Source organism: Rhinopithecus roxellana, chromosome 14, assembly GCF_007565055.1.
Source record: "Rhinopithecus roxellana isolate Shanxi Qingling chromosome 14, ASM756505v1, whole genome shotgun sequence".
Classification (NCBI taxonomy): Eukaryota; Metazoa; Chordata; class Mammalia; order Primates; family Cercopithecidae; genus Rhinopithecus; species Rhinopithecus roxellana.
The window spans coordinates 48771242-48791331 of record NC_044562.1 but is presented as its reverse complement, the minus strand read 5'-3'; positions in this window follow the sequence as shown (position 1 = coordinate 48791331).

Genomic DNA, 20090 nt, shown 5'->3' with positions numbered 1-20090 from the left:
CCCAAACCCCCAACTGCGGACTGGTACCAGTCCATAGCCTGTTAGGAACCTGGCCACACAGCAGGAGGTGAGCTGCAAGTGGGCGAGCATTACTGCCTGAGGGCTGGTGAGGGATGTAGGTAGCATGCTCCTTATGAGAATATATTGTCTGATGATCTGAGGTGGAACAGTTTCATCCCGAAACCATCCCCCATACCACCACCTCCCTTCTGTGGAAAAATTGTCTCTATAAAACTGGTTCCTGGTGCCAAAGAGATTGGGGACTGCTGCCTTAGAGTTACATCTTAAATGAATGTAGTATCAAACCAGGAACATGATATTGTAAATGGCATTGTGTTTTAATTTGTTTCCACATATTCATGGCTAGTAGAAAAATATGTTGTTTTTGTTTTTGACCTTGTATCTTGTGACCTTAAAAACTCACTTTTTATTTCTAGGTGTTTCAATCCAGATTCCTTGGGTTTTTCTATATCTGTCTATCATCCATCTATCTCACTTTAAAGTTAAGATAGTTTTATTCCTTCCTTTCTAATATGTGCGTCCTTTTTTTTCTTGTCTTATTATGCTGGGTAAGAATTCCTCTACTGTGTTAAATAAAGTGGTGAGAGTGGACACCCTTGCCTTGTTTCTTACCTTAGGAGAAAATAATTCAGTCTTTCACCAATAAGTATGATGTTAAAGTGAATAAGTGAGCTGTCAGGTGAATGAGCATAAGTGAGCTCTAAGTTTTTTTTATAGATATTACTTATCAAACTGAAGAAGTTTTACCCTGCTTCTAGTTTGCTGAGAAGTTTTATCATTAACAGCTGTTGGATTTTATCAATTTTTTTCTGCAACAATTGATATGAACTTGTGCTTTTTTATTTATTATTTCATTGATATTATGGGTTACACTGATTAGTTTTCCAATATTGAAACAGCTTTGCATTCTTGGAACAAACTGCATTTGACAATGGTGTATAATTACATGCATATCCTGCTGAATTTGTTTGCTAGTATTTTGTTGAGAATTTTTGCATCTAAGTACACGAGAGGTATTGGTCTGTAGTTTTCTTGGTCCTGTGATGCCTTTGTCTGGTTCTGTTCTCAGGGTAATAGGGGTCTCATAAAATGAGCTAAAAATGTTCCTTGTATTTTATTTTCTGGAATAGATTGTTTGAAATTGGTGACAATTTATCTCTAAAAGTTTTGTGCAATTCTCTAATGAAATCATATGGGCCTGTTTGTTTCCAATGATACTGTCTTGGCTTTTTAGAAATTTTTTAATTGTGAGTTAAATTTCTATTTCATATGTATGAGTTTGATAGTTTGTAATTTTCAAAAAAATTGGTTCATTTCACCTAAATTGGCAAATTCATAAATGTAGAGTTGTTCATTGCTTTTCATTATTACATTTTTAGTGGCTGTAGAATTTGTAGCTATATCTTCTGTTTTTATTCCCAATATTAATAATTTGTATTTTTATCTTAGTCTCTCTAGAAATTTATTAATTTTATTGTCCTTTTCTAGAAACCTTTTTTTTTTTTTTGTTTCAGTGAGTCTATGGTTTTTCCCTTGAGGCGTATTTTAAAATATAATATGTCTATTGTTTACTTATGTATTGAGGAGATGGTGTTGCCAACTGCTGAAATCTTTAGCTTTTTTCCATTATTTTGCCTGGTTATTGAATAGCTAACTTATTTTTTGTGTAAGTTTTTTTTTTTTTCTAATTTTGACTTTTATCTTAGAATCGGGGAGTACGTATGTAGGTTTGTTACATATGTTTATCGTTGAGGTTTGGGGTACAAATTATCCCATCACTCAGGTAGCGAGCACAGTATCTAACAGGTAGCTTTTCAGCTCTAGACCCGCTCTCTCTCTCCCACCTCTAGCGGTCCCCAGTGTCTATTGCTCCCTTTTTTTTTTTTTTTTTTTGTGAGATAGAGTCTCCCTCTGTCACCCAGGCTGAAGTGCAGTGGCACAGTCTTGGCTCACTGCAACCTCTACCTCCCAAGTTAAAACAATTCTTCTGCCTCAGCCTCCCAAGTAGCTGGGATTACAGGCATGCGCCAGTTGACTAGGTTGGTCTCAAACTCCTGACCTCAAGTGATTCACCCTCCTTGGCATCCCAAAGTGCTAAGATTACAGGTGTGAGCCACTGTGCTCAGCCAAATGTTCCCATCTTTATGTCTAAGTGCACCCAATGTTCACTCTGTATTTGTAAGTGAGAACATGTGTTATTTGCTTTTCTGTTTCGTCATTAATTCACTTAGGATAATGGCCTCCAGTGGCATCCATGTTGCCACAAAGGATATGATTGTGTTCCTTTTTATGGAACATAGTATTCCACAATGTATATGAACCACTTTATCTTTAATTCGCTGTCAATGGGTATCTAAATTGATGCCATGTCTTTGCTATTGTGAACAGTGCTGCAATAAACATACAATTGCATGTGTCTGTTTTGTAGAATGATTTGTTTTCTTTGGGTATATACCCAGTAATGGGATTGCTGGGTCAAATGGCAGTTCTCTTTTAAATTCTCTGTAAAATCTTCAAACTGCTTTCCACAGTGGCTGAAATAATTTGCATTCCCTGAAATAAATGCATTCCCTCCAAAAATGTATGTGTTCCCTTTTCTCTGCAACCTTGTCAGGGCTTATTATTTTTTGTCTTTTTAATAACAGCCATTCTGACTGATATAAAGTGGTATGTAATTGTGGTTTTCATTTGCATTTCTCTGATGGTTAGTATACATGAATTTCCTTCTGCCTGTACCACCCCTGAGACAGCAAGACCAAACACTCCTCTTCCTCTTCCTCTTAAGGTGAAGATAATAAGGTTGAAGACCTTGATGATGATCTACTTCCAGTTGGTGAATAGCAAGTATATTTTCTCTTTCTTATGATTTTCTTAATAATATTTCATTTTCTCTAGTTTATTTTGTTGTAAGAATATGGTATATAAATAAATATACCATACAAAATATGTGTTAGTTGACTGTTTATATTATTGGTAAGGCTTACCATCAACAGTAGGCTATAAGTAGTTAAGTTTTGGGGGAGTCAAAAGTTATACTTGGATTTTTAACTGTGTTAGTGGTGTGTGCCCATAACTTCTACATTGTTAAACAGTCAACTGTATTTCATTGTATGGGTTCTCTGAAAGTAGTTATATGATTAGGTTTACTTGTTTGAGCTGGTAGGAATCTCAAAATTGTGCCCCATATTTAATAAAGTGTGCAAGATCTATGGCATGCATCTTGGAGATAACTTTATCCCTGTTTGATCTTTCCCCCATCTTCATTTCATGATTTTATCATAATTTTTTAATACTTGTATGAGAGTTCTACAGAGAAACAGAACCATTAAGATGTCTATGTTTGCCCGTCTGTCCATCTATATCTATTTATATCTATATAGATAGATATTATCTATCTATCTATCTAATCTATCATCTATTTATTTTAAGGAATTGGCTCATATAATTGTGGAGGCTTATAAGTCTAAAATCTGCAGGGTAGGCTGGCAGGGAGGAGACCCGGGGAAACACTGGTGTTGTAGTTGGAGTCTGAATTCTGCTGCTGGCAGAATTCCTTCTTCTTTGGGGGAAGTCAGTCTTTTCTTTTTGAAAAGGAAATCTTTTATTTTAGGTTCATAGGTACATGTGCAGGTTAGTTATATAGGCAAATTCGTGCCATGGGGCTTTGTTGTACTGATTATTTCATCATCCAGGTACTATGCTTAGCACCCAATTGTTATTTTTTCTGATCCTCTTCTTTCTTCCTCCCTCCACACTCAACTAAGCCCCAGTGTCTGTTGTTCCCTTCTCTGTGTCCATGTGTTCTCACTGTTTAGCTCTCTCTTATAAAGGAAAACATGCAGTACTTGGTTTTTTGCTTCTGTGTTAGTTTGCTAAGGATAATGGCCTCAAGCTCTATGTATGTTCCTGCAAAGGGCATGATCTTATTTTTATGGCTGTGTAGTATTCCCTGTGAATATGTAACACATTTTGTTTATTCAGATTACCATTAATGAACATTTACGTTGAATCCATGTTTCCCTATTGTGAATAATGCTGCAATGAACATACATGTGCATGTGTCTTTATGATAGAATTATTTGTATTCCTTGGGGTATAGATCCATAATGGGATTGCTGGGTCAAATTGTATTTCTGTATTCAGCTCTTTGAAAAATCATCACACTGCTTTCCACAATGGTTGAACTAATTTACACTACCACCAACAGTGTATAAGCATTCTTTTTTTCTCCACGATCTGGATAGCATCTGTTATTTTTAACTTTTAAATTATACCCATTCTGACTGGTCTGAGATGGTATCTCATTGTAGTTTTGAGTTGCATTTCTCTAATGATCAGTGATGTTGAGCTATTTTTTATATGCTTGGTAATCACATGTATGTCTTCTTTTGAAAAGTTTCTAGACATGTCTTTTGCCCACTTTTTAATGAGATTGTTTTTCTCTTGTAATTTTTTTTTTATGGTTTTTGTTTTGTTTTGTTTTGAGAGAGTCTTGCTCTGTCGCCCAGGGTGGAGTGCCATGGCACAATGTCAGCTCACTGCAACCTCTGCCTCCCGGGTTCAAGCGATTTTCCTGCCTCAGCCTCCCAGGTAGCTGGGATTACAGGTGCCCACCACCACGTCTGGCTAATTTTTGTATTTTTAGTAGAGACTAGGTTTTACAGTGTTGGCCAGGCTAGTCTTGAACTCCTGACCTCGTGATCTGCCTGCCTCAGCTTCCCAAAGTGCTGGGATTACAGGCGTGAGCCACCACACCCAGCCTTATGTTTCTTATAGATGCTGGATATTAGACCATTGTCAGATGCATAGTTTGCAAATATTTTCTCTCATTTTGTGGCTAATTCCTGATGGTCTAAGTTAATTTAGCCACATGTTATCAAGCTGTATGGAAGTTTAAAATGCTGAAATGTAATAGAATATTTTTAATTAAAGGGTTACAGTTTTCAATTCTGGCTTTTAATTCATGGACAATTTGATGTTATTGAGATGAAGGATAACTGTTACAGAAGGGAGATGAAACCCAACATATTAAAATTTCCAGTGGAGAAGTTATTCTATTTTTTAATCAGTCAATATACTCTGTCAGTGATAATCTTTTATTTTAATCAAGCAGACCAATATTTGTCACATATATAAATGTGATTATTCCAACACAGAGCCACATGATTAAAAAAAACTACTCACATTAATTTTCAGGCTGATTAAAGAAATATAAGCAGCATTAATTCATTCAAAAATATTGATTGTTTACTATATGCCCAGCTTTTTGATAGTTATATGGTACCATTAGAAAATGATTTGTTTGCATCAATAAGCTAACTGTTCCAAAGGTACTATTAGTTTATAATACTTTGTACAAGTGCAGAATCAATGGAGTATGGAGTTTATAGTTTCTTGGAGAAAATTTGTATTTCTTAGAAGGTTCAAAAGAGTCCTAAACCCTCTTCAAACTATTAATAATATCTAAGAAAACTATTATTTGGTTGTATGTATATTCAGAGAGAGCAAGAGTAAAAACAAGAGTGAGAGACAAAGAGATGGAGAGAGACAGAGAGAGAGAGAGAGAGAGAGACAGAGAGAGAAATGTTACAAATAATTGGCTTGTGCAACTACGGAGCCTGGTTAAGCAAGTCTGAAATTCAGAGGGCAGGTAGACAGGCAGAGAAGATCAGGAGTAGCCTGTAACCCCATGGGTACAAACTGTATAAAGTCTTTGAATACAGGAAAATCAAATCCTCTTTAAAAGGACCCACCCAAGATAGTCTTCCTAAGATTAATTTAAAGTCTGATGATTAGAGACTTTAATCACATCTGTAAAAATCATTTCACAGCAGCACCTAGATTACTGTTCGTTTGAATTATCTGGCACTATAGTGGAGCTGAATCACGTTGACATGCCACAAAGCAGTGACACTATCAAAGGCTTCTCTTGCCATTTTAAGAATGTGGGATCGGTTTGGAAAATGTAGTTATTCTAAACTAGGATGGACACCTGAAAAAATCTGTTATTTATTTTGGTGGTTTATCTAGTAATTTTGAAAATTAATGTTTGTGGACTACTTAATGTATATTGGGCAATTTCCAAAGGATTTTACATATATCATTTAATGCAAACAACTTTTTGAGGTAGATATTATTATCTCCATTTGGGGGAGTCATGATTTAGAGAAATTAAGTAAAGTGCTTATTTTGAAATAGCATAGCCATGTTTTGTAATCAGTGTCCTATATGGTGACCTATGAAGTAAATAGAAGTGGGGAGAGAAAATGATATCAGTTAGCAGGTGTCAGGTGACTTAGGTCTCAAATAGCATTCAGATGGTGACACAAACAGAACTAAATAGTATAAATGTGAGCAAATTACTTTTAAATAAATACAATGAATAAATGAGAGTAATTAAAAGTCACTTCAAAATCAAGAGATTGGGAAACTATGAATACTATATAAGTGTTGATATAAGTAAGAGAACTTCAAAAGGAGACAGAACGATGTGGGTTTGCAGTTAGTTGAAGTTAGTTGAAGCTTAAGTCTTTCTACAAAGTAAATTATGAAATATAACAGGGAGTGCTGGTGATTGTCTACTTAAAGACAGGAGTAATACAAACAGGCAAGTAAACAAGGTAACTAAGATAGGAGATTTGGAAGATAAAATACATAGTACAATAAACAAGGAATGATTAATCATATTAAATGAATTTGAGAGTTTAAGGATTTTCTTTGAATTGAGCTAGTGGAAGAACATTAATAATATCTAAGGAGGAGCTCAATAAAATAGATTAGAATGGTAGTTATGGAAAATAAATAAGGTGCTAGGAATGAGAATATTAGATAAATTAATTATTCGTGTGAGGATGATTGCTGTAAGAACAGAGATATGATTGTGTTACATCTAGAGGACTGCTGGGTCAATTGAGTGCTTTGTTGTGTCATTTAAGGAAGGCAGAAGAAAAGAGTTGGTTAAAAAAAGTGTGAGAGAGATGCATGTGAGAAAAAACACATAGTGTTAAATACATTAACTGATTATATCGCTAAACACTAGTCAGATGTCAGATTCATAGCAAGGTCTTAAATATTTATGAAATCAGATATTATCAGATTTAATGTGGCACACGTCAATTTCAAAATAAATTAAGAATCAAGATCTTCTTCTTTTTTTTTTTTTTTTTTTTTTTTTGAGGCGGAGTCTCGCTCTGTCGCCCGGACTGGAGTGCAGTGGCCAGATCTCAGCTCACTGCAAGCTCCGCTTCCCGGGTTCACGCCATTCTCCTGCCTCAGCCTCCCGAGTAGCTGGGACTACAGGCGCCCGCCACCTCGCCCGGCTAGTTTTTGTATTTTTAGTAGAGACGGGGTTTCACCGTGTTAGACAGGATGGTCTCGATCTCCTGACCTCGTGATCCGCCCGTCTCGGCCTCCCAAAGTGCTGGGATTACAGGCTTGAGCCACCGTGCCCGGCCCAAGATCTTCTTAAGAACATTATTTTGAGATACAAAAGGATTTAAAGAAAAGAAGTCATTTGAAGGAAGTCCCAGAATAATAAAAACACATTTCCAAACAGTGCTGAAAGTGTTTGAAATTGAGAGAAGATCACAATTCATTTTATATTAGGTTGGTGCAAAAGTAATTGCTGTTTTTGTCATGACTTTTAATGGCAAAATCGTAATTTTTTGCACCAACCTAATAAATGCGAAGAGAATCGAGAAAATGAATTCTTCAAATTTCTGCTTAATCTGATTCCTCTTGTTTCAAAGTGCTTGGGTCATTGGAGTTTGCATACAACGCAGAAATGGCAGGCTTATGCTGATAAAAGTCTTGTTGAGTGATATTTTTTCTTCATCAATTACTAAGTTGCAGCTTTGAGGATACTGTTACAGCCTTTTAATTATTCCACCTTCTTGAGTTCCAACTCCAATCCCCAATAATAAGAAAAAGGATTGCAAAATACATTTTATATTTCACAAATGTTCCCAGGCATTTAAATGTCTGTAGCCCCAATTTGCACTAAGAAAATGTCGTTCACTTGGAGATATAGTTAGTTCATGGTGTGAGAGCCTCAAAAAATGCATTTTCCAGAGACAAATTATTTTTGGGGCACAATCTTACATTTTTCTCTAGCCTTGTATTCAGTGACACTTCTCTTGGTTTAGTAACAGGTTATTTGCCAGACAGCTGAATTTTTTATTCAGGTTATTTTGACATGGAATTCTCCTACATCAATGGACATCACTGGGTATGCACTGGATCAAAGACAAAGCTGAAAAAATAATACATTAAATAAGATATTAACCATGAAGTTGTGATATAATAAGTTCTTGTGAAGTTGTGGGACTTTATCTGAGAATAAAAGATAGAAAATTTAGTGATGCTAGTATTTCATAAATGAGTAATCGCAACTGTAAATTATATTTATTTGTGGTTTGTTTTTGAAAAATGAAATCATAAAAAAGTTACATTTAAAAGGTAATCAGCATTATTGATTCCCATGAAACAATGCCAACTCCTACAAACTAGGTGACATACATTATTTAAATGATAGAATGCTAATTAATCACTCTTCCTTTAATGTGATATAGCCACTAGAGTGCTAATATTATGGTGCAATTTTCAGATCTTTCATCCTGAGACTTAATTGTGAATCATAACACAGACTATGCATGTCAATGACAATTTTTAAAGAAATATAAACAGCAGACATATGAATATGTTTCAAATATTCGAAGTAATTTTGTGCAATATAGCAAATAACCCTATGATGTAGATGAATATTTTAGTTCAGGTCAAAATAGGATATGTTTAGAAAGTGGGGATCTGGTGATTTTTTAATAATTAAATGATGTAGAATTCCGTTTATACACATACAACTGACTATACCTACTGTTTTCATTTTACTGGAACTGAGGTCTACTGACATGACAGAAATCATACTCTTGGCTTTTTTTATGTTGTTAATGCTCATCTGTAGTTAGTTTCCTATTCTTCCACTTTCTTCTGTTCATCTGTGAAGGTAATTTTTTCTATGCTATTGAAGATGCCTGTATAAAAACCTAATACATATGTGAACACTATTTGAGACAAAGTCTTGCTTTTCTATGTTTATTATTACCAGAGTGAGATTTGAGAATAGAATTTGATACAATCAATGACTGTCTCAATGAAACTAGCTAATTGGTAATTAAATTTTGTATTAGAGTAAAACTTTTAGAGTCATCAATCATGTGCCAATGTTATAAAAAGGACTGACAGCCATCCAGTGCAGTCCTAACTGCCTATTACTGTGGAGTTAATCTCACTTATTCCCTGATAATGTTCTCTCTTCTGGTTGCAGCTTATTTCTAATTTCTCATTAACCTCTCTACATTACTCCAGTGTTCTGTAGAAAAAAACATGTTTCCCAGGCTACATTATATAATTTGATTGGAAATGAACCCATACCTGTCACACTTGGAAATAAATGACAATCCCAGACCATAAACAACGAATGCAATTTTAAAAAGTCTACTCTATTATAAATACACTCTTTCTCAACCTCACAAGAGCAACACTCTGGTAAACCCCATTTTTCCTGCCTCAGTTTCATACAGTCATCACATGTGTGCTCATATAGTACTAACAGTCTTGCACTAATATATTTTCTCATAAAATTCAGTTTTATATAGTGGTAAGCTAAAATGATAGGGGAAAATATCTTTTTGTATTACTTTTGTGAGAAATAATATACTACTCGATAATTATAGAGGCATTTATGTCACATAAGTCACTTAGAAAGTACAGGTAAAGTCATTATACCCACAGTCTATTCATAATAAAATCTTTTGAATAAAATTCCTTGAAATAAATTTATGTTAACTCCTCACTTGCTGATTTGCTCATAAATGGCATAATGTTTTCATAACATAATTGTTCATTAGCTAATACATTTTTACTACAGGGAAAAACTAAGGAAATACCAAAATGGGAGAGATAATAAAACATAAACAGCTTAGCTATTTAGAGAAAAGTTGAAATTGATTTCTTAAAGTGAAGATTGATATTTTCTAATTGAACTGAACTTAAATGTTCAATAATAGAAAAATTTTAATGTAAAATATTATATATTCATAGGATACATTACTATGCAGAAATTAACAATAATGATATGTTTCACATTTATTGACAAAAAATGAACAAAACATCATTAAATGAAAATTAAAGCTGTAACTATGTTACAGAAAAAATATGTGTGTGTATGTGTACATATGTATATTTTTTTAAACAGTGATTTCACTCAGGTATTGGTTTAAAGGATATTTTTCCTGTTACCTGTTTTCTATTTCCTAAATTCCTAATTTGAATATCATTTATGAGCATGAGTATAATACAAATTATAAATTGACTGAAATATTTTTGTCAGTCTACTATGATGTATATTTAACCTTTGGCTTTCATTACTTAGCAGTTGATGTGATTGCTCAGTACACAAGTGAAGTGACATTTTATGACAATGTGTATCTAGTACGCATCACTTATTTACAAATAAGTTTATGGAGCCATAAGTTTAACAGTGAAAAACTTGCTTTAATAGGCAGAAGCACTTTTTAGGAACCAACAAGGCATTTCCTGTTTCACTTCAGTAGGAACAGAGAGACTGAGTAAGCTTTAGGCTTGGACAAAAACACTTAGAAGAGAGAATGAGGCCAACGTAGCTGCAGGTCTTGGAAGGAAGAACAGCCTGACAGTGACAATGTGTTATACTCAAAATGTACTAACAGATACCATTAGTATTAGTCTATAGAAATGGGCAATGCTATGGATTTGGGAAGAGGGTCTAAAAACTGATATCAACAAGAAGTGATCAAGATGGCTGATATGTATAGGAAAAAATAATATTCCTCTAAGAAGTATCAATCTTTAAAAATATAATTAAGCTAGTTTTGGGCATTTTGGAAGTTTGTGTGGAAAGAAGAATCTTGCAAACAAGGTTTGACACAAGAAACTGGACTGTACTTTTTGGATGGAAGAGTTTATAAGACTGAAACAGCTATCAAGCAAGTTAACTGGAGGATGCTCAGATGCAGAAATAGGATGAGTGCTAGAATGAAGCATCCAGAATGCTGGATGCTAGGATAAAGCGTTTTTAGAAGAGCAGGGTAAAGTTAAAGTTAGAGCAGCAGCAATGATAACAAAGTTAATCGGTATAAATAATACTATACAGAAACCCAAAAGCAAGGGAATGGGAGTTTTAAATTGCATTAATGCATTTTTGGAAGTACAGATAACATTTATGCCTACATAGTACTCTGTTAGAGTAATAAAAAGCAAAGTACAGCATCTGTTTTGAGGCTTAATATCTGCAATTCTTAAATTTCACATTTTTAAAAGAGCTTCAAGTGATTACACAAAAGGACAAAATTGAAGAGACGTAGTGCTAATATTGGTAAATTCAAATTTACTGTTTAATTGCAAGAATAAATAGTGCTATAGGGCCTGGAGAAGCGAATTTCATCCAAAGTAAACTCAAATTCTTCCAAACTGTTACAAATTTTCTGTTTAAATGAATATGTGTAGCTGTGTTGATATGTATTTACTGAGTATTGGGAGTTCTTCAAATGATCTTCCGTGTAAAGCACAATGTTACAAAAGATTGTAACCTTCCTAAATGGATAACTAAATCTAGATATTAAAATTATCAACTTTTGTCCCTTGCAAGAATTACATTTTCCTATAACTTGAGCATGAAGTTGTGACAAAATAAAATTAAGGAAAATGCATGGAGAAAGGCCTACCTCGAAAAGATTAAGTCCAAATAAATAAATAAATAAATAAATATTTTTTTAAAGAAAGATTAATGAATAAAACCTCCAATTTGATTATTTTTGGTATAATAAAGGCTCTCCTTCATATGGTAGTCCAGAGAGTAGGAATAACCTTACAAGCTGAAATCAGGAAAAGTGATTGAAATAATCAACTGGAAAAGTTACAGTTGTCCCGTGACCATTAAAATTTTTTGTCAGAGAATGCTCTTGCTATTGATCATAAATGTATAGGAAGATTTACAAAAGTAAAAGTAATATTTAACCATATTTTGAAAATGTTGAAATTAAAGTATTTTATTTTTTAGTAAAAACCATAAACAGAATTGTCTTCTTGTTGTATAATTTATGATGGAGTGTCTTTTCTACTTACTGGGTATTTTCATCTTCCATTCTAAGTTTGGATGAGCTTCCAGTATTTTTATCTTTGAACTTTCAATATTGGGACATATCGATGAAGGTTCCTTTAATGTGGAGGTTTTGCTGATGTTGCTTTCTCTAGGAATTTTTATCTTCATCCTTGCAACCATTTTTCCTTATTATGTCTCTACATTTGCTTTCATTAAGATCTTCTGGCTGTGTATCTAAAGTCTCTAGTATAGTGGCAACATTAACATTCCCGTAATCTGCTCTTTCTTCTATATTTCTATTTGTATATCATTGATATATTACTGTTTTTATTTTTACCATTATCACATTTCATGTATTTACATCTTTATTAGGCAACTGCCTCATTCTATTATCCATTTTTGTAATTGCCATGTGGGTTCATCACTTCATGACAAGGAGTTAGTACAACTACAGGCCTTGCTGTGTGTCCATGAACTGAATAACAGATGCAGTGGTCAGTCATTGGCAGACTTGAAAGAAGTGGCGTGATTGGTCATTGACTATGATACGCATCTATTATTCACATAGTAATTTTTGGATGAAAGAGCTAGGGATAAACTTTATAGTTCACACAACTACTCATATTTAGTATAGTGTAATAGCTAAAATTTGAACTGTGTTGTTTGGACACTGGTATTATTTTACTCAACTATGATAACTAATATCTGTGGATATAAGAAACATACAAAACAAGAACAGCCTGCATTAAAAATCAGTAATTACAACAATTGTTTAGAATTTAGGTCACCAATTATTTTTCAGGAAGGGACATTTTATCACTGACATTATTTAGAATTGTGAATGCTTGCACTTTATTCACTTTATTAGGATTTTAAAAAATTATTTAAAAATTATTCACAGAAAATGCATACGTTTATCTACTGCAGCCAGTGCAGACTACTCTCACTTCCCTACTGATAGTAAGCCATTTAGACGGGGAACAATATCATGACTGGGAGACCTTTGGAAACCAGAGCAGTCACTCTCAACACGGTGTGCAGAAAGAAATGGCTGGACTCTGAGATTAAGCGGGGCCGTTGTAAATTCTATTAAAGATCCTCATATTAACTATGGAAAGGAGCACAAAAGAACTACTGGAGTTGTGGGAACAGTTAGAAGCAATGGATGTCTCAGTGTGAACTTTGTCTTTCGCATAGCTAAATATCTCACAGAAAACTCTGGGGAAGCATGTAAGAAAATTGCATTTGTACCCTCTAAATATATAAAAATTAAAAATTTTTAAAGGAGAAAACTCTGGAAAAAAATTCTCAGTTCTTTATTTTCTTTCCATGCATTGAAAAGCAACCTCAACTAAATTAAATTTTGCAACACAGTATGTTGCTGTTATTACTAAGACGTATCCATAATTTTAAACTATGCTTTCTTCAGCTAGATTGAGCTCTGCTGTTAATACCTAATTTAATGAGAAATTCATTCAATTTTTTTCAAAGATCTTATTCAGTCTGTAATTGGTATGCTTATTATTGAATCAATTTTGCTCCAAGGCCATGTCCATGTATTTTCATTACTATATATTTAATGTTTCCCCTCATCCTGGTGAAAAAATGCTCAATTTAAAGTCTTTACTTTTCAAATGTTCTCCCTTTTCTTTCCACAGAAAATTTTTTCCTTATGTATTGGCACTGCCACTTCCCTCATTATTTTCTCTTTATATATAAGCTATGTGCTGTCTGCTTACTCTGAATCCCTGGAAAATGGTCTATTTTTTCCACCATGCTGATGCCTATAATTTCAGATTTCCTTCCTTAAATCTCAAACACAGAAAAAATCTAAATAGTCACTTTCTCTGTTTTATGATAGAACCCGTGAATATTCTGGACAAAATCATCCAGATGGTTGTAGTGACACCACACAAAATCCATTTTCTCAAATCTCATGTAATGGCTAGACAATGTTCAGAAATTCCACTCTAGCATTTTACAATTTTCATAATAATCATTTAAAATAATTCCCTTTCTGAAAACTTCCACAAACTTCTGACGTCCCCAATGAGTTTTAGCAAATGACCTTGCATTTTACTTCAGAGTGAAAATATGCCATCAAATGTTTCCAACACAGCTTCCATATACCAAATCTGAAAAAGTTATATCTGCACCTATACACGTAAACACACACAACCACACACACACACACATTATATACACTGTTTTCCTTTTCCTCATGTTATAAGAAAAATTCTATTACATTCTGAATACTAATCCTCTAACTACACATTCAATTCCAGCCTCTATTTATTTCCAGAAGAGATTTAATATCAATTATCCCCTCTCATTTATATCTCAAACATTTACTGGCCTTTAAATATGGTCAAGCATTTTGTTATCATTTTCCCTTTTATTTACTGCTGTACCTTTGTCTTTTCTTTTTGTCAATAATGTCATGTATGAGTTGTCAATACACATTATCTATTTGCTCACTTCCAATTATTTCTCAAATGATTGTAATCTGGGATTTGCCTGAATCAGCCCAACTGATACAATGACAAAGGAACAACATCGTGTCCAAAACCTGTAAGCATTTCTCCAAACACTTTCTTTGAAACTGATGGCTACTATCTTTTCAAAGCACACAGTTGTCTTAAAATCTTTTTTCATGACGGAATATCATGGCCATATCCTGAAAAATAATCATATACAGAAATACACACACACACACATATGTGTGTGTGTATATATGAAGCTGAGAAGGCTAAGATAAATTCAAAGAAAACCACAATAGTTATATGATCGTCAAACTCTTGAGAATAAAGTAACATAAAAAATACATAAAAGTGTCCATGGTGAAAAGATAAAGGGCTATAAACTATTAGCATTGGGAGCTGATTGTTTTTCATGTTTCCAAAAGAGATGATCAAAGCCAAAAGTTAATAGAGTGACAAAATTTGACATAATGAAAGAAACAAACGGGTAACAGAAAAACAACTTTCAATCTAGAATGTGTATGTACAATTATTGTATTTCAATACAACAATAATAATTAAGTTAAGAACAAAATTAAGAAGGCAATTCTATTCACAATAGCTACAAAAAAAAAATACCTAGGAATATATTTAACCAAAGAAGTGAAAGATCTCTACAAGGAAAACCATAAAACACTAATAAAAGAAATGGTCAATGACACAAACAAATGGAAAAGCATCTATGGAGTAATTAATATTGTTAACATAACTATACTGCCCAAAGCAATCTACATATTCAATGCAATCTCTATCAAAATATCAATGTCATCTTTCACAGAATTAGAAAAAAAAAAAAAGTCCTAAATTTCATACGGAACAAAAAAAGAGCACAAATAGTCAAAGCAATCCTAAGCAAAATGAACAAAGTTGGAGGTCATATCATTTGACCTCAAATTATGTGACAGAACTATCATAACCAAAAAAGCATGGTACTAGTATAGATATAGATTAAAGGAACAGATTAGAGAACCCAGAAATAAAGCCACATATCTATAGCCAAATGATCTTTGAAAAAGTCCACAAAAGCATACACTGTGGAAAGGACACCCTTTTCAACAAATGTTGCTGGAATTAGATTGGCATATGCAGAAGAATGAAATGACCCATATCTGTCACCTTATACAGAAATAAACTAAAATTGATTAAAATCTCAATTTATGACCTAAAGCTATAAAAATCCTAGAATAAAACCTGGGAAATCTCTTTTGAAAATTGGTGTAGGTGAAGAATTTATGACTTCAAAAGCAAGTGCAACAAAACCAAAAATAGACAAGATTTAATTAAACTAAGAAGCTTCTGCACTGCCAAAGAAATTGTCAACAGAGTGAACAGACAATCTACAGAATAGGAAAAAATATTTGCAAACTATGCATTTGACATGGGACTAATATCAGAATTTACAAGGAATTCAAACAACTCAACAACAACAACAAAATCAAATAACCTAATTAAAAACTGCACAAAGTACATACATAAGTATTTTTCAAAGAAGATATACAAATGACTAATACATATGCCAAAAAATTCTCATCCCTAATCATCAGAGAAATGCAAATTAAACTCACAATTAGATAGCATCTTATACCAATCAGAATGGCTATTACAAAAAGACAAAACATAATCCATATTAGAAGGCTGCAGAGAAAAGGGAATGCTTGTATACAGTTTGTGGAAATATAAATTAGTACAACCTCTATAGAAAACATTATGGATATTTCTCAAAGAACTACAAATGGACCTACCATTCAATTCAGCAATCCTACTACTGGGTATCTATCTAAAGGAAAATAAACTACTATATCAAAAAGATTCCTGCACTTGTATGTTTATTGCAGCACTATTCACAATAGCAAATCTGTGGAATTACCAGTGTCCATCAATGGATAATAGATCAAGAAAATGTGGAATATATATATATGTGTGTGTGTGTATATATATATACACACACAAGCAGGCATATATATATGCAGGTATATATATGCACATATATATACACACACACAGATATATATGTAGGTATATATACATATGCAGCTATATATATACACACAAACATATATATGCAGGTATATATACATATGTAGATATACACACATATATGTGTGTGTATCTATCTATCTATAAATATACCTGCATATATATATATATTACATTTTCTTGATCTATTATCCATTGATGGACACCGGAATACTGGAAATACACTGGAATACAATTCAGCCATAAAAGAATGTAATTATATCTTCTGCATGGATGGAACTGGCCTCCATAGGCCATTATCTTCAATGAAACAACTCAGAAACAGAAAGTCAAAACCTATGCTCTCGGTTGTAAAGTGGAAACTAAAAAATGTGTACATATGGGGACACAAAGAGTGAAATAACAGAAATTAAAGACTTATAGGGTAGAAGGGTGGGAGGTGGATGAGAGATGGGAAATGATTTAATGAGTACAATGTACATTATTTGGACAATAGTTACACTAAAAACCCAGACTCTGCTATATAATATATTCACAAAACAAACATGCACATACTCCTATTAAATTTATATAACTATAAACATTATAATAAAATACATAGTCAATAACAATGTAAGTAAATGGTTGCAATCTTGCACTAAAAGAAATTCCAAAGCTAATTTTTCATGTAGAAGAAAAATATTTTTAGGTGAAAGCAGAAATTAAAGAGGGAAAGAAAAGCACCGAAAAAGGAGGATGAGAAAATAAGTTAATATTGAATGTACAAATAAGTAATTTTATTATCTTCTGGAGTTTAAAATATGTAAAACTAAATTGCATGAAAAAATTACTAAAGAGGAAAATCGTTATTAATACCAAAAATTTTGTTAGAATATATTGACAAACATCTATGTTACAAATACTGAAAAAAATATAAAGAATTACATGGAACTAACAACTATTAGAGAAAAATAGAAAAAAATATTAATACCTCTCAAAATAGAAAAAGGAAACATGATACAGATGGGCTACGTAGAATTAAAATAGATGGTAGATTTAAAGTCAAATATTTTATTGATTATATCGCATGCTAATGAATAAAATACTCCAAGCAAAAGAGTAAGAGCAATAATAGATGTGTTATTCTACTCTATTATAGTAACTGTTTTATTATATATATTAATCCTATATCATTATGCTATCAACTTCAAATATTCACAATTTATTATTTTTAGCTGTAAGATTTGCTTCCTTATAAAAAAAAAGCAAAAACATTGTTTGAAATGAAAATGAATATTTCATAATGTGTTACATATATACTCAGCGATTTATCATTCTCCTAAATCGTAAACCCAAATGATCTAGTTATAAAATATATAAAGTTGTAACAGTCTAAAGGAGAATTAAACATATCCATAATGATAAATTTAGACAGTGCAGGCCGGGAGCGATGACTCATGCCTGTAATCTTAGCACTTTGGAAGGCCGAGGCAGGCAGATCACGAGATGAAGAGATCAGGACCATCCCGGCCAACATGGTGAAACCCTCTCTCTACTAAAAATACAAAAATTAGCTGGGCATGGTGGCACCTCCGGTAGTCCCAGCTACTTACGAGGCTGAAGCAGGAGAATCGCTTGAACCCGGGAGGCGGAGGTTGCAGTGAGCTGAGATCTTGCGGTTGCACTCCAGCCTAGTAACAGAGCAAGACTCTGTCTCAAAAAAATAATAATAAAATAAAAATAAATAGATAAATAAATAAATAAATAAAGATAGTGCATTTGGCAATATAGAAGTAGAATTTCTCAAAAATCTATCAGGAAAAATAAAGAACAATAAAAAATACAAATGTGACCTGATATATACAGACTTCTGCATCTCAAAGAAAGTGCATTCACATTTTTTTTCAAATGAATTTAGAACATTTACCAAAATATGTTGAGTTATGGAGAAATCCTCATCAATTTCAAGGAAACTGAAATCATTTAAAGTGCAGTTTCCAAGCAAAATGGAATTTGACTAACGATCAATAACAAGAAGAGAATCATCAACCTCATATTATTACACAGTATATTTCTAAATGATCCAAAACTGAAAGAATAAAAATGAATATTATGAATTAGAATATATTTTGAATGAAAAAATAAAAAAAGTTGTCCATTTTCTTTTTTTAATTTTTTTAAATTTTTTTTATTTATTTTTATTATTTTTAGGTGGAGTCTCACTCTGTCGCCAGGCTGGAGTGTAGTGGCACAATCTTGACTCACTGCAATCTCCACCTCCCGGATTCAAGTGATTCTCCTGCCTCAGCCTCCTAAGCAGCTGTGACTACAGGCCACACCACCACACCCAGCTAGTTGCTGTATTTTTGGTAAAGACAGGATTTCACCATGTTGACCAAGATAGTTTGATCTCTTGACCTCATGATCCGCCCGCCTTAGCCTCTCAAAGTGCTGGGATTTCACATGTGAGTCACCATGCCCAGCCATAGTAGTATATTTTCATGCACCTGATAAAGACATACCTGAAATGGAGTAATTTACAAAATAAAGTTTACTGGACTCACAGTTCCATGTGCCTGGGAGGTCTCACAATCATGACAGAAGGTGAAAGATGTGTCTCACATGGTGGCAAACAAGTAAAGCTTGTGCAGGGAGACTCCCATTTTTAAACCATCATATCTCATGAGATTTATTCACTATCAGAACAGCACGGGAAAGACCCACCCCCATGATTCAATTATCTCCTACCACGTCCCTCCCACAACACAAGGGAATTATGGGAGCTAAAAAATGAGATTTGGGTGGGGACCCAGAGCCAAACCATATTATCCTGCTCCTAACCCCTCCCAAATCTTATGTCTTCACATTTCAAAACCAGTCATGCCTTTCCAACAGTCCCCCAAAGTCTTAACTCATTTCAGTATTAACTCAAAAGTCCACCATCCAATGTCTCATCTGAGACAAGGCAAGTCCCTTCTGCCTATTGGCCTGTAATATCAAAAGCAAGTTAGTTACTTCCTAGATACAATGGGGGTACAGGCATTGGGTAAATACAACTTTTCCAATGGGAGAAATTGGCCAAGACAAAGAGGCTACAGGCCCCATGGGAGTCCAAAATCCAGTGAGGCAGTCAAATCTTAAATCTCCAAAATGATCTCCTTTAATTCCATGTCTCCCATCCAGGTCACACTGATGGAAGAGGTAAGCTCCCATGGTCTTGGGCTGCTCCTCCCCTGTGGCTTTGCAGGGTACAGCCTCCCTCCTGGCTGCCTTCACTAGCTAGCATTGAGTGTCTGCAGCTTTTCCAGGTGCATGGTACAAGCAGTCAGTGGGCCTACCATCCTGGGGTCTGGAGGATGATGGCCCGCTTCACACAGCTACACTAGGCAGTGTCCCAGTAGAGACTCTGTGTGGGAGCTAAACCCTACATTTCCCTTCTGCACTGCTCTAGCAGAGGT